The sequence below is a fragment of the Amblyraja radiata genome, chromosome 39 (genome assembly GCF_010909765.2).
Source record: "Amblyraja radiata isolate CabotCenter1 chromosome 39, sAmbRad1.1.pri, whole genome shotgun sequence".
Taxonomy (NCBI): domain Eukaryota; kingdom Metazoa; phylum Chordata; class Chondrichthyes; order Rajiformes; family Rajidae; genus Amblyraja; species Amblyraja radiata.
Genome location: NC_045994.1, coordinates 1,944,206 through 1,958,375, shown reverse-complemented (window position 1 = coordinate 1,958,375; position 14,170 = coordinate 1,944,206). Strand labels below are relative to the sequence as shown.

General features: G+C 49.6%; 1 protein-coding gene across 1 annotated transcript in view; it reads left to right on the top strand.

Moving 5' to 3' along the window:
* Nucleotides 1-1,070: 1,070 nt before the first annotated feature.
* Nucleotides 1,071-14,170, top strand: part of LOC116967273 (cytosolic purine 5'-nucleotidase-like) — a 188,029-nt gene continuing 174,929 nt past the window's right edge. Inside the window, exon 1 of the mRNA XM_033013760.1 lies at nt 1,071-1,188. The gene's annotated coding sequence lies outside the window, so the exon portion shown is untranslated. The remainder of the gene's footprint in view (nt 1,189-14,170) is intronic.

The window sequence follows — 14,170 nt, the reverse complement described above, 5'->3', positions numbered from 1 at the left end:
GATGACAGGTTCTTTCCTTGAAGTTCGATAGTGAGCCAGATGGGTTTTCATAACAATCCAATAGTTTGGTGATCATCATTACTCATGACTACCCCTGTACTTGTTTTAATAGCTGCTACTTTCTCCATCACCTAACTGACAATACTAGTCATGTCATAAAGTTAGATTTATTATAAGAAAACTTATAATTAAATTACTGGAAACATTCAGCTGGTCAAGCAACACATTTGGAGAATGAGTCAGAGCCAATGCTTTAAGTTTAGCTTTTAGCTTTAGTATTGGCACATTTACCGAGTGATAAGGTTTGTTTTGCATGTTATACAAACAGATCAGATCTACCGTACATAGATACATTCAGTTCAAACTCAAGTACACAGATAGAGCAAAGGGGAAGATACAAACTGCAGAACATAGTTCTCAGCAAAGATCAGAGAGCTCTAGTATCTTTGGTTCTCAGCATTGCAGCGAATCAGTTCCTTAGACAAAGACCAATGTCTGAAATCCATTAGAGCTGTATCAAACAGTACCCTAGAGTATTCAGATGCCTGATAATGGATGGGAAGAAGCTGTTGCTGATTCTGGTGGTGTGCGCTTTCAAGTTTCTGTACCTTCTGTCATTCGAGAGCAGGGAGAAGAAGGAATATCCAGGTTGGGACGAGTCTTTGCTTATGCTGGCTGCTTTTCATAGGCTAGTCTGTGTGATGGATTAGATTACATCTACATCTCTCTGTAATTTCTTGTGGTCTTGCAACCAAGGATGATGCAACCCAACAGCATGCTTTTTTTGGCACATCTGTGTACGTTTGTAAGAGTCACTGGAGATTTGCCAAATTTCCTCAGGAACTAGGTGGCGTTGGTGTGCCTTCTTGGCTGTCGCATCAATGTGATTAGTCCACTACAGATCATTGGCAATATTAAAGCCAGCAAACTTGGAGCTCGCAATCATTTCCACATCCACACCATTGATGCTGATTCAAGACTGACTTTTCATCAAAGGTTTGTACTGAATTATAAATGTAATGTGTACCCAGTGTTTTGTGTTAACCCAGAGTTTCTAATGTTGCAGGTATGTTACCAAGTGAAAGAAGGGAGCATTTGCAAGATGGAGCGTGGGCATTTACTGCTTCTGATCCAGAGAGCGCCACTGCTTTTGAAATGGCGGGTCTGAAGATTATGAAGAAAGCCAAGGTAGGATGAAATAATTAGCTTGAAAATATAAGCAGTAAGTGTGTGAAGCATTCAGCAGTCAGGTAGCAACTGTGGAAACTGGAGATGTCAACCGGAAATTTCTTAAAGGATTCTCATAAAATTCTTAAAGGATTGGACAGGCTAGATGCAGGAAAAATGTAAGGTACCAGGGGTCACAGTTTAGGAATACGGGGTAGGCCATTTAGGATTGAGATGAGAAAAAACCTTTTTACTCAGACAGTTATGAATCTGTGGAATTCTCTGCCACAGAAGGGAGTGGAGGCCAATTCACTGGATATTTTCAAGAGAGAGTTAGATTTGGCTCTTAGGGCTAAAGGAATCAAGGGATATGGGGGGGAAAATAAGAACGGGGTACTGATTTTGGATGATCAGCCATGATAAGGGTTTGACGGTGGATATGCAATGGAAGGCATTTAAAGACTGCGTGGATGAACTACAACAATTGTTCATCCCAGTTTGGCAAAATAATAAATCGGGGAAGGTAGTGCATCCGTGGATAACAAGGGAAATCAGGGATAGTATCAAAACAAAAGATGAAGCGTACAAATTAGCAAGAAAATGCAGCCTACCAGAGGACTGGGAGAAATTCAGATTCCAGCAGTGGAGGACAAAGGGCTAAATTAGGAAAGGGAAAATAGATTATGAAAGAAAACTGTCAGGGAAGATAAAAACTGACTGCAAAGGTTTTTATAGATATGTGAAGAGAAAGAGATTAGTTAAAACAAATGTAGGTCCCGTGCAGTTAGAAACAGGTGAATTGATCATGGGGAACAAGGACATGGCAGACCAATTTAATAACTACTTTGGTTCCATCTTCACTAAGGAAGACATAAATAATCTGCCGGAAATAGCAGGTCAAACTGAGTGAAATCCAGGTTAGCCGGGAAGTGGTGTTAGGTAAATTGCATGGATTAAAGGCCGATAAATCCCCAGGGCCAGATAGGCTGCATCCCAGTGTACTTAAGGAAGTAGCCTCAGAAATAGTGGATGCATTAGTGATAATTATTCAAAACTCTTTAGATTCTGGAGTAGTTCCTGAGGATTGGAGGGTAGCTAATGTAACCCCACATTTTAAAAAGGGAGGGAGAGAGAAAATGGGGAATTACAGACCAGTTAGTCTAACATCGGTAGTGGGGAAGCTGCTAGAGTCAGTTATTAAAGATGGGACAGCAGCACATTTGGAAAGTGGTGAAATCATTGGACAATGTCAGCATGGATTTACGAAAGGTAAATCATGTCTGACGAATCTTATAGAATTTTTCGAGGATGTAACTAGTAGAGTGGATAAGGGAGAACCAGTGGATGTGTTATATCTGGACTTTCAGAAGGCTTTCGACAAGGTCCCACATAAGAGATTAGTATACAAACTTAAAGCACACGGTATTGGGGGTTCAGTATTGATGTGGAAAAAGAACTGGCTGGCAAACAGGAAGCAAAGAGTAGGAGTAAACGGGACCTTTTCAGATTGGCAGGCAGTGACTAGTGGGGTACCGCAAGGTTCAGTGCTGGGACCCCAGCTATTTACAATATATATTAATGATTTGGACGAGGGAATTGATTGCAACATCTCCAAGTTTGCGGATGACACGAAGCTGGGGGGCAGTGTTAGCTGTGAGTAGGATGCTCGGAGGCTGCAAGGTGACTTGGATAGGCTGGGTGAGTGGGCAAATGCATGGCAGATGCAGTATAATGTGGATAAATGTGAGGTTATCCACTTTGGTGGCAAAAACAGGAAAGTAGACTATTACCTAAATGGTGGCCGATTAGGAAAAGGGGAGATGCAACGAGACCTGGGTGTCATGGTACACCAGTCATTGAAAGGCGCAGCAGGCTGTGAAGAAAGCAAATGGTATGTTGGCATTCATAGCAAAAGGATTTGAGTATAGGAGCAGGGAGATTCTACTGCAGTTGTACAGGGTCTTGGTGAGACCACACCTAGAGTATTGCATACAGTTTTGGTCTCCAAACCTGAGGAAAGACATTCTTGCCATAGAGGGAGGACAGAGAAGATTCACCAGACTGATTCCTGGGATGTCAGGACTTTCATATGAAGAAAGACTGGATAGACTCGGCTTGTACTCGCTAGAATTTAGAAGATTGAGGGGGGATCTCATAGAAACTTACAAAATTCTTAAGGTGTTGGACAGGCTAGATGCAGGAAAATTGTTCCCGATGTTGGGGAAGTCCGGAACAAGGGGTCACAGTTTAAGGATAAAGGGGAAATCCTTTAGGACCAAGATGAGAAAAACTTTTCACACAGAGAGTGGTGAGTCTCTGGAACTCTACCACAGAAGGTAGTTGAGGCCAGTTCATTGGCTATATTTAAGAGGGAGTTAGATGTGGCCCTTGTGGCTAAAGGTATCAGGGGGTATGGAGAGAGGGCGGGTGCAGGATACTGAGTTGGATGATCAGCCATGATCATATTAAATGGCGGTGCAGGCTCGAAGGGCCGAATGGCCTACTCCTGCACCTATTTTCTATGTTTCTATCATATAGAATGGCAGTGCTAGCTCAAAGGGGCGAATGGCCTGCTCCTGCACCTATATTTCTGGCTTTCTATGTTCTATGAAACTTTAGCTACATTTCCCTGTCTGTAGATCTGAGTTTTCGGCATTTTGTTTAAATTTCAGCTTTCCAACGTCTGCACAAACATATGTGAGCTCACTTCCCTCTTTCACTCTATATTGCAAAATTTAATGATACCAATTCTTTTAAGTCAGATTCTTACTGTGAGTTCTGCATAAATATAAAGGCAGTTTAAGCAAATTTATTGCAAAGATCTACAACAATTTTTTTTCCAAAATCTTGCAAGCCTCCAGATTATAAATGTAAATTGTGCATTGGTTAATCTCACACATGTACACATGTGCATTCAAATATGTGCACCTGGATGTTTAGTTATGCATTAGTCATGTGTAAACATTTCACCTCTTGGCAGGTGTATGATATAAGACCCAGTCACTCAAAGGTTAAAATGTGATCTAGAAGCTTGAATGATTTACATATAAAACTGCCTTGGGTATCAGTGAACAGGAGCAATAAGGTTAACTGACTGTTCCAAATTCCTCTATTCCTACAAAAGCTCTGTGCAACCAGGGAAGAATTGTGCAATTACATCACTATTACATATTTGGGAGTCTGAAGAAAGCCCCCAAGTGAAGCTTTGTCTGTCCATTCCGTCTTCAGATGCTGCCTGACCCACTGAGTTTATACAGCACTTTGTATTTTGCTCAAGATTGCTGATGGGGGTGGGGGGGGGGGGGGGGGTGGGTGGGAGGAGGGTGTCCCCCTCCCATTGGAATTGTGCAATACGGTGCATACTGCAGCGAGTCTTTTAACTTACACTTGAATACAATATATATGCTTTAAATTGGATTGGAGCGTTTTTGAAAGGGGGGAGGCTGTGCGATCACTGATCACTGGCCTTGGGGATACCCGGTGAGGGAGTGGAGCAACCGTGGGGAGAGGGTGTGGAAGAAGCGGGTCCCCCCTCCAAGGGTAGGAACTTTTTGAAATTTGATGTATTAAAATCATGTTTTAGTGCACTGTAGAAGTATGATTTCAATGTTTTTTGTATGAAGTATTTTTAAGAGGTAACTTTTTAAGGGGTAACTTTATCCACACAAAGGGCGATGGGTGTATGGAACAAGCTGCCAGAGGAGGTAGTTGAGGCAGGAACCATCCCAACATTTAAGAAAAAGTTAGACTGATACATGGATAGGACAGGTTTGGAGGTATGGACCAAAAGCAGGTGGCGTAGCTGGGACATGTTGACAGGTGTGGGCAAGTTGTGCCGAAGGGCCTGTTTTCACACTGTATCACTCTATGACTACATTATACCTCCACCATGCATGAATGCTTCAAAATCAAGTGATCGAGTTTTATTGCCATATACTCAAGCATAGAAACATAGAAAATAGGTGCAGGAATAGGCCATCGGCCCTTCGAGCCAGCACTGCCATTCAATATGATCATGGCTATTCATCTAAAATCAGTACCTCTTTCCTGTTTTTTCCCCATACCCCTTGATGTCGTTAGCTCCAAGAACTAAATGTAACTCTCTCTTGAAAACATCCAATGAATTGGCCTGCACTGCCTTCTGTGGCAGAGAATTCCACAGATTCACAACTCCGTGCGTGAAGAAAGTTTGTCCTCCATCCCAGTCCTAACTGCCCCCCCTTTATTCTTAAACTGTGACCCATGGTTCTGAACGCCCCCAACATCGGGAACATTTTTCCTGCAGTTACAGTAAGTGAAAATCTAGCAGGCAAGCAGGATGCTTTCTCCAACCACCCCCATTTGAAGCCCACTACCTTCCACCGTTTCTACCCAGTGCTTGGTACTTACGTCTAGCAGCCACTGGTTGTCCTCCAGGATGCACTCTCTCCCCTCTCTCTCTCCCCCTCTCTCTCTCCCCCTCTATCTCTCCCCTCCATCTCTCTTTCCCCTCTCTCTCTCCTCTCTCCCTCTCTGTCTCTCCTCTCACCCCTCTCTCTCCCCTGTCTCCCCCCCCTCTCACTCTCTCTCCCCTTCCCTCTCTCTCTCTTCCCCTCTCTCCGTCCCACCTAACTCTCCCCCCTCTCTCTTGTCCCCTCTCTCTCCCCTCTCTCCCCCTCTCTCCCCTCTCTTTCCCCTAACTCTCTCTCCCCTCTCTTTCCCCCCCTCTCTTTCTTTTCTCTCTCCCCCTCTTCTCTCCCTCCCCCTCTCTCTCTCCTCTCTCTCCCCCTCTCTTCCCCCCCTCTCTATCTCTTTCTCCCTCCCTCTCTATCTAAACCTCTCTCCCTCTCCCTCTCCACACACTCTCCCCTCTCTCTCTCCCCTCTCTCTCTGCCTCTCACCTCTGTCTCTTCCCTCCCTCCCTCTCTCATCTCTCTTTCCTCCTCTCTCCTCTCTCTCCCTCTCTCTCCCCCATATCTCCCTCCCACCTCACTCCCCCTTGCTCTCTCTCCCATCTCTTTTTTCTCCTCTGTCTCTATCTCCTCTTTCTCTTTGCCCCCCCATCTCTCTCTCTTTCCCCAGTTTCTCTCTTTCCCCCTCTCTCTTCACCCTCTCTCTTTTACCACCCCTCTCTCTAACCCCCTCTCTCTCCCATTCTCCCCTACCCTCTCCACCCCCTCTCTCTCTTCCCTCTTTCTTCCCTCTCACCCCTCTCTCTCTTCCCCCCCTCTCCCACCTCACTCTCCCCCCTCTCTCTCCCCTACCTCTTTCCCCCTCTCCCTCTTCTCTCTCTCCATTCACACTCTGTCTCTCCCATCTCTCTCCTCTCACACCCCTCTCTCTCTCCCCCTGTCTCCCTGTCTCCTTCCCCTCTCTCTCTCTCCACCTCCCTTTGAGAGTCTGTCCCTTCGGCACAGACACTATCGCGGCAGCGGTGCTTCCGACGCCTCCGACGGCCCGGGACACTCGCACTGTCCAGAGTGCTCCATGGCCGAAGCTGCAGCGAGCGACTCGCTAGCCACGCAAATACTCGTCAGCCCCGCAAACTCAATAGTCCCGTCTCCCCGCATCTGTATCCACCCGCTGCTTCCATCCCTCCCTCAGCCCCGGCTCTCCAACACCCGCGGACCATGCAGTTTATCCGAGTTTTGAAATTTTTGTTGATCACAGAATTTCTCACCACAGAGCGTGAGAAATTTCTGATCAGCTTGAAGGTGTGAGAGTTTGCTTGAGGGCGTGATTCTCACGCTCAAAGCGTGAGAGTTGGCGGCCCTGGGGAAGGGCATGTAAGGACAGCTGATCCTCAGAGACAGGAAGAGCAGATGAATGGGAAAGGTTGGAAAGAGAAGCAGGGAAGTTGACGGTTGTAGAAGGGAGGATGGTGAGTATGTGTTTACGGGGGGTTCACGTAGGTGTTTACGGGGGGTTTTCGCAGGTGTTTAATGCTGGGATATTTTGAGGACAACCAGAGGGTGGAGGGTGTTGTTGGGATAATGGTGGCAAGTTACAGAGGTCACTGAACTGTACCTCAGCTCCCCTGGCGGTAACCCAGGTGGTCTCAAGTCATAGAGTCATACAACAAAGAACCAGGTCCCACCTTGGCAATGCAGACTTTTATGCTAGTCCCACCTGCCTACGCTTGGCCCATCTATCCATCTATTTTCTATCTATATATCTATCTATCTATCTATATCTATTCTATATACTATCTATATATATTCTATCTTCTACCTATCTTCTAGCTATCTTCTTCAATCTATATTCTATTCTATATCTATACTATTACTAAAACTCTCATCTTGACCACTACCGGTCTGCTTTGTTTTTAAATTTGCGCAAAAATGGTACCCTACATTGCTAGGATTTTTCACCACCTTACTCACCGTTATCCTCTGCTCCAAGCGCACCAAGTTTTGTTCCAATCGGTGGAATATTAGAAAAGCTATGAAGGTTTGACAGATCGTGAGATCAGCAGATTGGTCTTCTTGCCTGTCCGTCACCATGAAGGTAACGCTCCTTCCGGGGTGTGGAGAATAAAGCCCCGGAGGCCGCGTGTGAGTCAGTCAGCCCAGAAGTCGTGAGTGAGAGTTGAGTTCAGAACTGTGAGTCCACAAGCGTGAGTGAGTGAACTGAGAGTCCACAAGCTGTGAGTGAGTGAACTGTGAGTCCACAAGTCGTGAGTAAGTGAACTGTGAGTCCACAAGCCGTGGCTGAGTGAACTGTGAGTCCACAAGCCATGGCAGTGAACTGTGAGTCCACAAGCTGTGGCTGAGTGAACTGTGAGTCCACATGCCGTGGCTGAGTGAACTGTGAGTCCACATGCCGTGGCTGAGTGAACTGTGAGTCCACAAGCCGTGAGTGACTGAACTGTGAGTCCGGAAGTCGCGCCGAGTCCGGAAGTCGCTCCGAGTCCAGAAGTCACGTCGAGTCCTGAAGTCGCTCCCAGTAATTAAGTCGAGTCGTGTGCGGGAGTATAGCCTGAGTCCAGAGGTCCACAAGCCGTGAGTGTCGGAACTGTGAGTCCACAAGCCGTGAGTGACTGAACTGTGAGTCCACAAGCCGTGAGTGACTGAACTGTGAGTCCACAAGCCGTGGCTGAGTGAACTGTGAGTCCACAAGCCATGGCAGTGAACTGTGAGTCCACAAGCTGTGGCTGAGTGAACTGTGAGTCCACATGCCGTGGCTGAGTGAACTGTGAGTCCACAAGCCGTGTATGAGTGAACTGTGAGTCCACAAGCCGTGCCTCAGTGAACTGTGAGATCACAAGCTGTAACTGAGTGAACTGTGAGTCCACAAGCCGTGGCTGAGTGAACTGTGAGTCCACAATCCGTCGCTGAGTGAACTGTGAGTCCACAAGCCGTGGCTGAGTGAACTGTGAGTCCACAATCCGTCGCTGAGTGAACTGTGAGTCCACAATCCGTCGCTGAGTGAACTGTGAGTTCACAAGCTGTGAGTGAGTGAACTGTGAGTCCAGAAGGCTCACCACCCCCGCCCAAACAACCCCATCCCCATCCCTCGCTCCTCGCACCCCCCCCCCCCCTCAGCGGCAGGCCACGGCAGCGGTAGGCCACGGCAGCACTCCCCTCCCACCGGCCCCTTCCTGAAGCCGTCCCCCTCCCCCAGCTACAGAACGCTCCCGCCGGCCCCCGCCTGAAACCTCCCCGTCCCCAGCTGCAGGACTAGCCCAAGAATGCATTCGACCCACAATGTCCATACTAGCCATCTGGAAACCAGTCCATTTGGCTCACAACACCCATACTAGCCCTCCAGAAAGCCCCCCCCCCACTGGCCACTGCCTAAAGTCGTCCCCCTCCACTGGTTACAGGATGCTCCCCCTTCCACCCACCGGACCCGTCAGCCCCGCCTGAAGCTGTGCCCCCCCCCCAGGCTGCAGAACGCAACAAGAGACGCAACAAGAAAGAATGGACTGAATAAACCTCCTCTGTAACGTTTAAATTGTTGTTATATTTTAAGAGTTATTCACATTTTAAGCTTTAATAAATCCCTTTTCCACTTGCCGTGCTCGTCAGCTGTACCTGCGCAGTAATACCTGCAAGTTCTATGTCACAATGGAAACCCAATGGGAGGGAATGGCTACGCCACCAGAGAGCTGTTAAGAGTGGAGGGGGGCATTTAAGGGGGGATGGAGTGAGTGTGGGAGTGGTGAAGGGCAAGGGGCGGAGTAGGGGGGTGAGGGGAGGAGGGGCGATCAGGGTGAAACAGGGACTCACAACGGGATCTGGCAGCCGCGCCTGCGCAGTTGGGGGCTATGCGTGAGTAGTGGAATATTGGAATTGATGGAGAGGTGGAATATTGCATTGGGGGACCAGCCTCCTGTGTGAGAATGGGACCCAACGGGTCCCACTTAGTCTAGTACTTATCTAAAACTCTCATCTTGTCCTCTTGTATGCGTTGTTTTTACATTTGCGCCAAAACGGTACCAGATAGCGCTACAAATTGTTGCCACCTTACTCGCCTTTCTCCTGTGCCCCAAGCACATCAAATTTTGTTCTGATCAGTGGAATATTACAAAAGTTATGAAGGTTTAAATTAGCAGATTGGTCTTCTCTTCTGTCGGTCGCCAGGATGGCAAAGCCCCTTCCAGCACCCGCTGTCAATCACAGGGGTGAGGAGAATAAAGCCCCGGAGGTGGGGCTGATTCCAGAAGCTGTCCAGAAACCCTCCCAAAGCCGTGAGGCCAGAAGCCGCGCAGAGTCTAGTAGCCCGGAAGCCGTGCGGAGTCAGGGAGCCCGGAAGACGTGTGGAGTTGGGGAGCCCGGAAGCCGCCCTGAGTTGGGGAGCCCTGGAGTGCAGAGCGGCCGACTGCGAGGCCGACTGCTGCAAACTCGAGATCCTGGGGAACTGAGGAGTGAGTGTAGGGGGATAGAGGGAGCGGGGAACTGGCGGGGCCGGGCGCTGGCAGGGAACACCACTGCCGCCCACACATCCCCTCCCACCCCTACCCCACTCCCCTTGCACACCCACACCCACCCAGCGGTAGGCCACGGCAGCGGCAGGCCATGGTAGCCCTCCCCCCCACCAGTCCTTGCCTGAAGCTGTCCCCCTTCCCCAGCTACAGAACATTCCCGCCGGCCCCCACCTGAAGCCGTCCCCCCTCCCCGACCCCAGCTGCAGGACTAGACGAAGAAAAGTCCATTCGGCCCACAATTACGGTGCTGGCTCGAAGGGCTGAATGGCCTACTACTGCACCTATTGTCTATTGTCCTACTAGCCCTCCGGAAACCAGTCCCTCCGGCCCACAACAGCTGTACTAGCCCAAGATCAGGCCCTTCGGCCCATAATTTCCATACTAGCCATCTGGAAAACAGTCACTTCCCATCTCCCCGCTGCAGGACGCTCCGCACCCCCCCCCCCCCCCCCCCCCCCCACTGGCCCCCGACAGCCCCTGCCTGAAGCCGCCCCCCTCACCCGGCTGTAGGACACTTCCACCCCGCCCCCTCCTGAAGCCGTCCCCCTCCCTCAATGCAGAACGCTGCCCCCCCCCCCACCCGTCCCCGCCTGAAGCCGGTGGGGAGCGGCAGCAGTAGGCAGCGGCAGTGGTAGGCCACGACAGCAATCAGCAGCGGTGGGCCATGGCAGCGGCAGTGGCAGCGGTAGGTCACAGCAGTGGTAGGCCACGGCAGCGTTTCCCCCCCGGCCACCTCCCCCGGCTGCAGGATGCTCCCTCCCCAACCCACGGGCACCTGACAGCATCTGCCTAAAGCCATCCCCCTGCCCTAGATGCAGGACGCTCCCCCCTCATCCACCGGTCCCCGACAGACCATGCCTGAAGCCGTCCCCTTCCCCCAGCTGCAGGAAGCTCGCCCCCCCCCACCGGCCCTGACAACCCCAGCCTGAAGCCCCCTCCCCCGGCTGCACCCGACAGCCCCCGTCTGAAAAGGGATATGGGGGAAAAAATAAGAATGGGGTACTGATTTTGGATGATCAGCCATGATCATATTGAATGGCGGTGCTGGCTCAAAGGGGTGAATGGCCTGCTCCTGCACTTATTTTTCTAGCTTTCTATGTTCTATGAAACTTTAGCAAGGTTTCCCTGTCTGTAGATCTGAGTTTACGGCATTTTTGTTTAATAATAATAATAATAATATCTTTTATTGTCATTGCACGTCAGTGCAACGAGATTTAGTATGCAGCTTCCAACCGATGTAAAAGAAAAGTAAAATAAATAAATAAGCTGTGTGACGTGACCATCCGAGGGAGACAGTCCAGGGGGGATGGGGGGCACTCAGCAGGGCCGGTTCAGAGCCGCTATAGCTCTGGGAATAAAGCTGTTTCTGAGTCTGGAGGTTCGGGCGTAGAAGGCCCTGTAACGTCTGCCGGAGGGAAGTAGTCCGTTACAAGGGTGTGAGGAGTCTTTATGGATGCTGAGGGCCTTCCTGAGGCACCGTGTGTGGTAGATGCCCTCCAAGGCTGGTAGCAGTGTCCCAATGATCCGCTGCGCTCTGTGGACGACGCGCTGAAAAGCTCTCCTCTCCGCCTCCGTGCAGCTGAGATACCACACAGAGATGTCATACGTTAATATGCTCTCTGTGGTGCAGCGGTAGAACGTTGTCAGCAGCTGTTGGGGCAGACCAGTCTTTTTTAATGTCCTCAGGAAGAACAGTCGTTGCTGTGCCTTCCTGACCAGCGCAGCGGTGTTGGTGGACCATGTGAGGTCCTCAGAAATGTGAGTGCCCAGAAACTTAAAGCTGGACACTCTCTCCACACTTTCCCCATAAATGGAGATTGGGGCGTATTCTGCATTATGGGACCTCCTGAAGTCAATAATCAGCTCCTTGGTCTTGGAGGTGTTTAGTGACAAGTTGTTACGTGCGCACCAGTCCGCCAGGTTCTGCACCTCCGCTCTGTATTTTGTTTCATCACCGTTGGTGATCAGCCCAATCACTGTTGTGTCGTCTGCAAACTTCACGATGGTGTTGGTGTCGAATGCAGGAACACAGTCGTGAGTGAAGAGGGAGTAGAGCATGGGGCTTAGTACACAGCCCTGTGGTGTTCCGGTGCTCAGGGTGATAGTGGAGGACAGGTGCGGGCCCAGTCTCACTGCCTGCGGTCGCTCCGTCAGAAAGTTTAGGATCCAATCGCATATCGGCGAGCTGAGGCCTAGCTGGTGGAGTTTGGTGGTGAGCTTGGTGGGGATGACCGTATTGAATGCAGAGCTATAGTCAATGAACAGCATCCTCACGTACGTGCCCTGTCTGTCCAGGTGAGTCAGGACAGTGTGAAGAGCCAGAGAGATGGCATCCTCTGTTGATCTATTTGCCCTGTATGCAAATTGATGAGAGTCCAGTGAGGCAGGGATGCTGGATTTGATGTGGGAGAGGACCAGCCTTTCGAAGCACTTCATTGGGATTGGAGTCAGGGCAACCGGGCGGTAGTCGTTCAGGTTGGTGACTTTAGACTTTTTTCGGCACCGGCACTATGGTGGCTGTTTTCAGGCACTTGGGGACCATTACCAGAGATAGAGACAGATTGAAGACTCTCGTGAATACCTCCGCCAGCTGTACAGCACAGTCCTTTAGTACCCTTCCCTGGACTCCATCCGGGCCTGCAGCCTTGCGTGGGTTGATCCTACGCAGAGCGCACTGTACCTCCTGAGTGCTCAGTGTTAAGGCCTGTCCCTCCGCCATGGCCTGGGTTATTCCACTCCTGGTGGTGTTGCCAGTTTCGAAGCGGGCAAAGAAGGTGTTTAGATTTCAGCTTTCCAACGTCTGCACAAGCATATGTGAGCCCACTTCCCCCAAGTGAAGCTTTGTCTGCCCATTCCGTCTTCAGATGCTGCCTGACCCACTGAGTTTATACAGCACTTTATATTTTGCTCAAGATTGCTCATCTGTAGTTCCTCATGTCTCCATATTTGGCAGTTGTTTTTGGAATGTAATTGAAAATGTTGCAGCATATGTATGACATGTTGTTTTGCAATTTGAGAGTTTTGAAGTTCATGTGTGACATTGTACCTCAGTGGATTCCATTACATCAGAGTTCAGTAACATCCTAACCAAGGCCTAAAGGGTCCGTCCCACTTTCATGACCTGATTCACAACCTTTTTTACTTGTGGACATTTTTCATCAGGCTAGAAAAACGCCCCGACCTACTTGATGCCACAAGTACCTACGACTAGCGTCATGACCTACCTACAACCTAACTACGACCTCCCACGACCTTGTGACGACCATGCTGCGAGTATGTCAAGGGCAAACTCGGCAGAGGTTGTATAGTATAGTATATCTTTATTGTCATTTTCCTGAGTACTCACATACCCAGAGGAAACAAAAAAACGTTGCTCAACCAGTGTGCATTCAGTGTGCAGTACAAAAATAAATAGAAATAAAAATACATATATCATGAACAAATTAAACACTCTACTCTCTACTAAACATCAACAGGCGTTCCGATCGGCAGCGGCACAACAGTGGCTCTGCTGCAGTGTGTCCAGGTTGGTGGTTGGTGCGCGATACTTTGGCAGGGGGCAAAGTCCGTTTATCAGTCTTATAGCCTGCGGGAAGAAGCTGAGGAGCATCCTGCTGGTTTTGCAGCTAATGCTCCTGTACCTCTTCCCAGATGGCAGGATGGAGAATATGTGATGCGATGGGTAGTAGGGGTCTTTGATGATGGAGATGGCTCTGCTGATACATCTCTTCCTGTATATGTCCAGCAGGAAAAGGAGTGGAGCACCAATAATCCTGCTGGCGGTCTTCACAATCCTGTCTAGTTGGTGCCGTTCGTACGCCTTGCAGCTCCCGAACCAGGAAGTGATGCCGTAGGCTAATGTGCTCTTGATTGTCCCCCTATAAAAAGTTCATAGGTGTGTAGTGGGGAGACCTGCTTTCCGTAGTCTTCGGAGAGGGTGTAGTCGCTGCTGGGCTCTCTTGACCAGTGCTGTGGTGTTGGTCGTGGACGTCAGGTCATCTGACAGGTGGAGTCCTAGGAACTTCACACTGCTGACCCTTTCCACATCAGCTCCGTCGATGTGCAGAGGTGTATGGTGTTGTTTTCCCGCCCTCC